Below are 6587 nucleotides of genomic sequence, written 5' to 3' on the forward strand. Positions count from 1 at the left end.
TTAGAGATTGAAGCAGGAACATTAGCGATAATCAAAAGCTCTGCTATTTTGATCCAAACAACATTAGACAGACTGCAATGTGGAACAACAGTGCAGGTATGGGCAGTGGCAGCCGTTGACTTCTCCTCCGAGGGCTGTGAATTCAAAATAATTGTTCGGAGGGTCACGTGTGTTACTCGTCATTTTAAAATATGTGTTTAAATAGTTTGCCCGCGCATTCAGGTTTTAATGATTAATGGTAAACGAACTTGGCTTGCTGTCCTCGAAGGGAGCTCTGAACCTTCAGAGAGAGTGAACCTGAGGCTGGCGCTCGAGGCTCAAGTTCAACCCCCTGCAACAGAACTGTAAAGAGGAAGAAAGAGAGAGAGAAGGCGGAGATGGGGAGGAGGAGGGATGCCGGAAAAAATTGCAGCTGGACGCGGAGGCCTGAAGGCTGCCTTATATACGCCCATGATGATGATGATGATTTTTGTTTTCTCATTTCTATGTAAAGCACTTTGAATGACCTTTGTGTATGAAATGTGCTATACAAATAAACTTGCCTTGCCTTGCCTTGCCTTGATTGACAGGCCTGAATGTTTAGGCTCCTCCCGAACCTACGTTTAAAACTACATTTGTTGCATCTTGTGAACTATGAGCATCATGCGTCATTTCAAAAAACTTGCCTGCTCCACATGCAACGAAAAGGTTTATGATTAAAAAAGAAGCTCACGTTCACAAAATACTTGCAAGACACTAATTTAACACTAAACTTTGATTACACATGGGATTAAAGGGACACATTCCAATTTTTTTGAAAATATGGTCATTTTCCACCTCCCCTTTTTTAGCATACACTCTTAGAAGACATTGAACCTTTAGAGTTAAAAAAAGAACCAAGAAGTTCAAATATGAACTTGTAGTAATTATAAAGGTTCAAAGTTGAACTTACAGGTTCTATGAATATCCTTGGTTATTTGGACAGTTCTTTTTAGAACCTTTGTTGTGTCCTAAGGGTTCATTTTAGATCTTGACCTTTTGAGAAGGTTCCTTTATGAACCTTTTCTAAAATGGAGTCAGACTGTTAAGATTTTTTATTTGTATAGACTAATAATAATAATAATAATATCCTTAACAATACAAGTAGCCTATACAATCTGCATTATCTGCATATTATTATTATTATTATTAGTAGTAGTAGTAGTTAGTATTACTTTACAATAAGGTTGTTTTTGTTATGTTTAGTTTATGCCTAGTCACATGAACTAACAATGAACAATACTACAGCATTCATCACTCGTATTAGTTCATGTTAATTTCAGCATTTACTAATACATTATTAAAATATAAAGTTGTAACTGTTAAATGAGTTAATACACAATGAACTAATATTGTATTGACATGAACAAAGACAAATAAATGTTAATGCATTTTCTAAGGTTAACAAATACAACATTGTGTGTTATCATTAATATATATATATATATATATATATATATATATATATATATATATATATATATATATATATATATATATATATATATATATATAAAATTTTTTTTTTTTTTTTTTACACGTGTGACGAATTGTGTGTGTGTGTGTGTGTGTGTGTGTGTGTGTGTGTGCGTGCGTGCGCATCCCTGTACTTGTGTGTGCAGTAGCCTAGTATGTGCAATGCACAGACATTAGCCTAAGCTTCATTTGGGTCTATTCAAATGATCTGAATAGATGGTTTGCGACAGGTACCTATAACACACACTAATAGCATCTCCAAGTGTCATTCAGAACTTTAACAGATTTAATGCATGTATAATAAAATAAATAAGATACAGTGCTGGCCAAAACATAATCTTTTAACAATGGCCACATCCAATGAAACAATATGTTTAGCTGGCAGCAAACGTTTGTAAGTTCATGAAACCGAGACATATCGGCACTATGACGTAATTAATGTTCCCGAGATAAGTTAGGCAGCCGCAGTCGCGCATCTACACGCGCAAGGTTTCACGCGCAAAAACCGTTACAACCGTTGCAGCGCGAGCACGGGGACTGAGAGGAACAGCGCACCTATCTGAGGTAAAACCAAACAATTTTACTATTCACTTTATAAAAAATTTAAGATAACATTAACGTTATGTTGCCTTATGTTAATATTAAAGCGTGGGCTGCATATTTTGAATGTTTTTGAAGAAAACATCTAAGACCGAATGTCTGGAAATAATAGGAATCTTCAGATATGAATCACAAACGTGATGTAACCTATTTTTGATGTAGTACTGTAAATAAATTAATATGAATATTAAATAAGTGTATATTTATCTTTGCAAATTAACTTTTTGTATGTGATATCATTCTCATCTAAACTGCAATTATTTTTCTAGGGACTGAAACAAATATGAGCACAGACATTATTCAAAGGACTACTCAAGATGTAACTGGTTGACTGGAAAAATTTTCCACGAATTTATCCTAACATTTCAATTTTTATCTTACAGAAACTCTTTTTAACTGTTAAGCTGCAATATATAATTTAACATGCAATTTTGTTAACATTATCTTCTACTCCTTGTTTTAGAGAATGAAATTAATGGGGATACGTTAATGAACCTAACTGAGAATATGATAGCAAAATGATTTCCTAAAAAAGGGATCAAGTTAAATTCATTAGACTACAGAAAAAAATGAAGACTGAAATGCCTACTAAGACCACATCAGTCATGAGTAAGTGTTTTACATCTAATTACTTTATTACTAAAAATATGCAGCATTTGTGTCAAATCAACATATATATTGTTGTTACTTTAAAATAGAATAAATTTTAATATATAATTGTATAAGTTATGTAAACTTTTCATCGATTGCTCCAGGCAAGTATTATATGTTCATCAAATAAGTCTGCCTCAGGCATAAAGTTTTTTTTTGGCAGAATCCATGAAGTCCTGAACACTTATATATCTTCTATTTTCAGGTATCCAACAAGTGACCAATAAAACAAGGTGTGCTTACTCCTTGTCACCAAATACCAGTTTTTGAGAGACAAAACTGGAAGAAAATGGAACCACAAGATTTTTACAAGGGTCCAATAGATAACCAGTGGATAGGTAAGCATGCCAGACAAAGTGACACCTTAATGGACAATTATAATTGTTAAATGCTTTGTGTATTTTATTCTATAAGACTGAGGAAAACCAAGACATGTACAGTATAGAAAGAGGTAATTGTCACAAACAGACTTATCTTCAGGATTCAGTAAAAGCAGCAGTGGCAGCCCGTGATTGCTCATCCCAATTCAAAATAAGTGTTCGGAGTGTCATGTGTGTTGCTTGCGTTTTCAAATTATGTGTGTTGCGTCATATAAACTATGTGCATCATGTGTTTTGTCAAAATAAGTGCCTGCTGCACACGCGTCAAAACGGTTTATGATAAAGAAGGCGCTCACGCGCACAAAATACACGCAAGACACTCCCTTAACAGTAAACTCTGATTACGCAACCCTTTAGACGCATCTGCAGCAGGCACTTGTTTTGGCGGGACACATGATGCACATAGGTTCACTCGACGCGCAGAACACATATTTTGAAAAAAGGAACCACAAACATGACAGCCTACATACATGTTGTGACAAACTTTGCATCTAGCGCCCTCGAAAAAAGAAGTCACCGGCCACCACTGAAAAGCAGTAAAGTTTGTGGATAGTCTGTGTCAGGGGAAGATGATTACAGCATTGGGGTAAAAAAAACAAATTTCAAACTTTTATAGGACTGCATGGCACAGACAAAGAATTAGACGACAAAATTCATAAAACATAACTCCACAAACGATGCATTAACACTCTATCCAGCCCTTAAAGTCCCTTCAGTTGTGAGTAGAATATTGTTCAAAATTAAAAAGCAAAAAAAATGTATCTGTTAATATTTTTATTTTATTGGATTCTAACAGCTTGCCTTTGAGGTCCAAAGCATACTTGACACGGACATTGAAAGAAACATGCTGAAGAATCTAGGCCTGCTGGCACTGAAAGTGATTAATGAGTGCCACAGAATACAGGTTGGAGTGGATATCTGTACCGAACTGGATAATGCAAAAGAAGCCTACGTTGATTTGACACACAGAGGTAATGTAGCATGTTAAACTAAGAATGACAATAATCAATGAAACAATATGTCAGGTGCAATTTCATAATTTTTATTAAAGGTCTCTCAATGGTTGCTGCTGCCTTGTTGCTTCCATTTCAAGGAGAGCCCAAGTTTCCTTTGTCATTAATCAGGTGAGCGTAGGTGGCTAAGTTTATTTTTTAAGACTTTAAATCTATAATAATTTTCAATTGCTTTTGTGGACCCTATATTTGAAAATCAACTTTTTAAAGCCAGTATTACGTTGTGACCAGTGGCGGCTGGTGAGTTCTCTTCCGAGGGGCGTTAATTAAAAATATGTGTTCAGGGCATCACGTGGACCATGTTCATTATGCATCTTGTCAAAATGAGTGCCTGCTGCACATGCATCGAATTGATATGATAAAAAAGACACTCACACACAAAATATTCGCAAGACACTAACTTAACAGTAAACTCATTACACATTTTTATCATAAACCCCTTAGATGCTTGGCCAGCATGGACTTATTTTGACAAGATGCATGATGTACATGGTTCACATGATGTGCCGAAAATACATAGTTTGAAAGGACAAACCACACACATGGTGAGCTTCACATTGTGCACCCTCAAAAGTCACTGGCCGCCACTGATTGTGACAGGTAAAAATTCCTAATAAAGCATCTGAACTGGGAAGTTGGAATGTTTTTAAAGTTAAAAATAATATTTGTTTATAATATTAAATCCAAGTAGAGCTTTGTATAACATTATCACTTTCTTGTTTAGGTACCAAATACACCCAACCCGGTATATACTTCAATCCTGGAGATAATAAAGGAAGGTGAGAAAGTCTTTGAGGTAGAAGATGTCACCATAGCTCTAGTTGTGCAGTCCACTTCATCTTCAACATTGAATAATTACTGTAATTGTTTAAATTACTGTATGTTTATGTAAATGCATAGAGTGGAGTGTAAATACATGATATGGAGGAAACATTTTTTTTATTATATATATTTAAATTATACCACGGGGCTGTTGAATGCTTTATTCTGATTGGTAGAGAACTGTTCCACAAGTATGCATTATTTTTCGATAACCGCACTAACTTGTCAAATGTCTTAAAAATAGGCACCAGAGAAATGTTTGTGGTAACCGTGGTATAAGTGGAATAATTGACTCCGGTCCTTTGAATTATTTGAAAATAACGCACACCCAGGGTGTAACGGCAACCCGCTTCACATGGTGCCACATTACCACATTGGGTGTGCATTATTTTCTTATGATTCAATGGCCTGTCGTCAATTATTCCTTACATATATCAATGATATATTCAGTTACAATCTGTTAAATGTTGAATGAAATTGTTGAATGATTGACTGAAATATTAAGGTTGTTTTTTTAGTTAATTTTTTGTCTTTAGCCTGTTTGTTTAAAGTGCTGTCATGTTATGTATGCAATAAACATTTAATGAAGTATCATGATGTTGTGTTTGTTATGAAAAAGTGTAATGGTAGTAATGAATAATAATAATAATAATAATAACAATAATAATAATAAATATTATTATAATTATTATAATGTCCAGAAGAAGGTTCAAAAAGGAACTCTGCTGGTTCTTTAAAGCACATTTAAAAGAGGGTTCTAATTGGAACCTTTTTAAAAAGGTTCAAAAATGAACCTTAAAGGTTCCCCCACAGTTGCAATCTCCAGGAACTTCAAAAGGTTCATTTTAGAACCTTTTCTTTTTAGAGTGTAGCTTAGCATAATCCATTTAATCTGATTAGACCATTAGCATCGCGCTCAAAAATAAACAAAGAGTTTCAATATTTTCCCTATTTAAAACTTGACTCTTCTGTAGTTACATCGTGTACTGAAACCGACTGAAAATTAAAAGTTCTGATTTTCTAGGCTGATATGGCAGAAACTATACTCTCATTCCGGCGTAATAATCAAAGACTTTGCTGCGATACATGGCTGCAGGGGGCACAATAATATTAATAATATGCCCGAAAATAGTCCCCTGCCATTGAAAGTTACCAAGCAGACTGTTTTTTTATTATAGTTTTCGGGTGCTGCGTAATATCATTGCGCCTGCTGCAGCCATGGTACAGCAGCAAAGTCCTTGACCACTACGCCAGAACAAGAGTACAGTTCCCAGCCATATCTGCCTAGAAAATCACAGCATTTAATTTTCCGTTGGTCTTAGTAGATGATATAACTACAGAAGAGTCAAGTTTTAATAGGAAACATATCGAAAAGCTTTGGTTATTTTTGAGCGCAATTCTAATCAGATTCAATGGATTATGCTAAGCTATGCTAAAAGTGGTACCGTCAGACCCGAAGATCGGCTGAATGAATTCCAAAACGCTGAAAATATAATGTTTAACGCTAGGGGAGCTGGAAAATTAGCATATTTTCAAAATAAGTTGAGTGTCCATTTAAGCGAGAATATGGCAAACGTGAGCGTCTCTTTTATCATAAACCCATTTGAAGTATATGCAGCAGGCACTT

At 35.0% G+C, this 6587-nt stretch overlaps 1 long non-coding RNA gene across 3 annotated transcripts; it reads left to right on the plus strand.

Annotated features, from left to right (window-relative positions):
• The first annotated feature begins 1610 nt into the window (after window positions 1-1610).
• LOC129447416 (uncharacterized) lies at window positions 1611-5551 on the plus strand. Of its 3 annotated transcripts, XR_012370562.1 has the most exons (7): window positions 1611-2058; window positions 2364-2413; window positions 2558-2703; window positions 2951-3083; window positions 3922-4096; window positions 4177-4249; window positions 4863-5551. It is a non-coding gene; the product is annotated as an uncharacterized lncRNA (long non-coding RNA). The 3 variants fall into 3 exon arrangements; XR_012370561.1 differs by having other exon boundaries at window positions 2364-2703; XR_008645467.2 differs by having other exon boundaries at window positions 1618-2703.
• The last annotated feature ends 1036 nt before the right edge of the window (window positions 5552-6587 follow it).

The sequence above is a fragment of the Misgurnus anguillicaudatus genome, chromosome 7, assembly GCF_027580225.2.
Source record: "Misgurnus anguillicaudatus chromosome 7, ASM2758022v2, whole genome shotgun sequence".
NCBI lineage: Eukaryota > Metazoa > Chordata > Actinopteri > Cypriniformes > Cobitidae > Misgurnus > Misgurnus anguillicaudatus.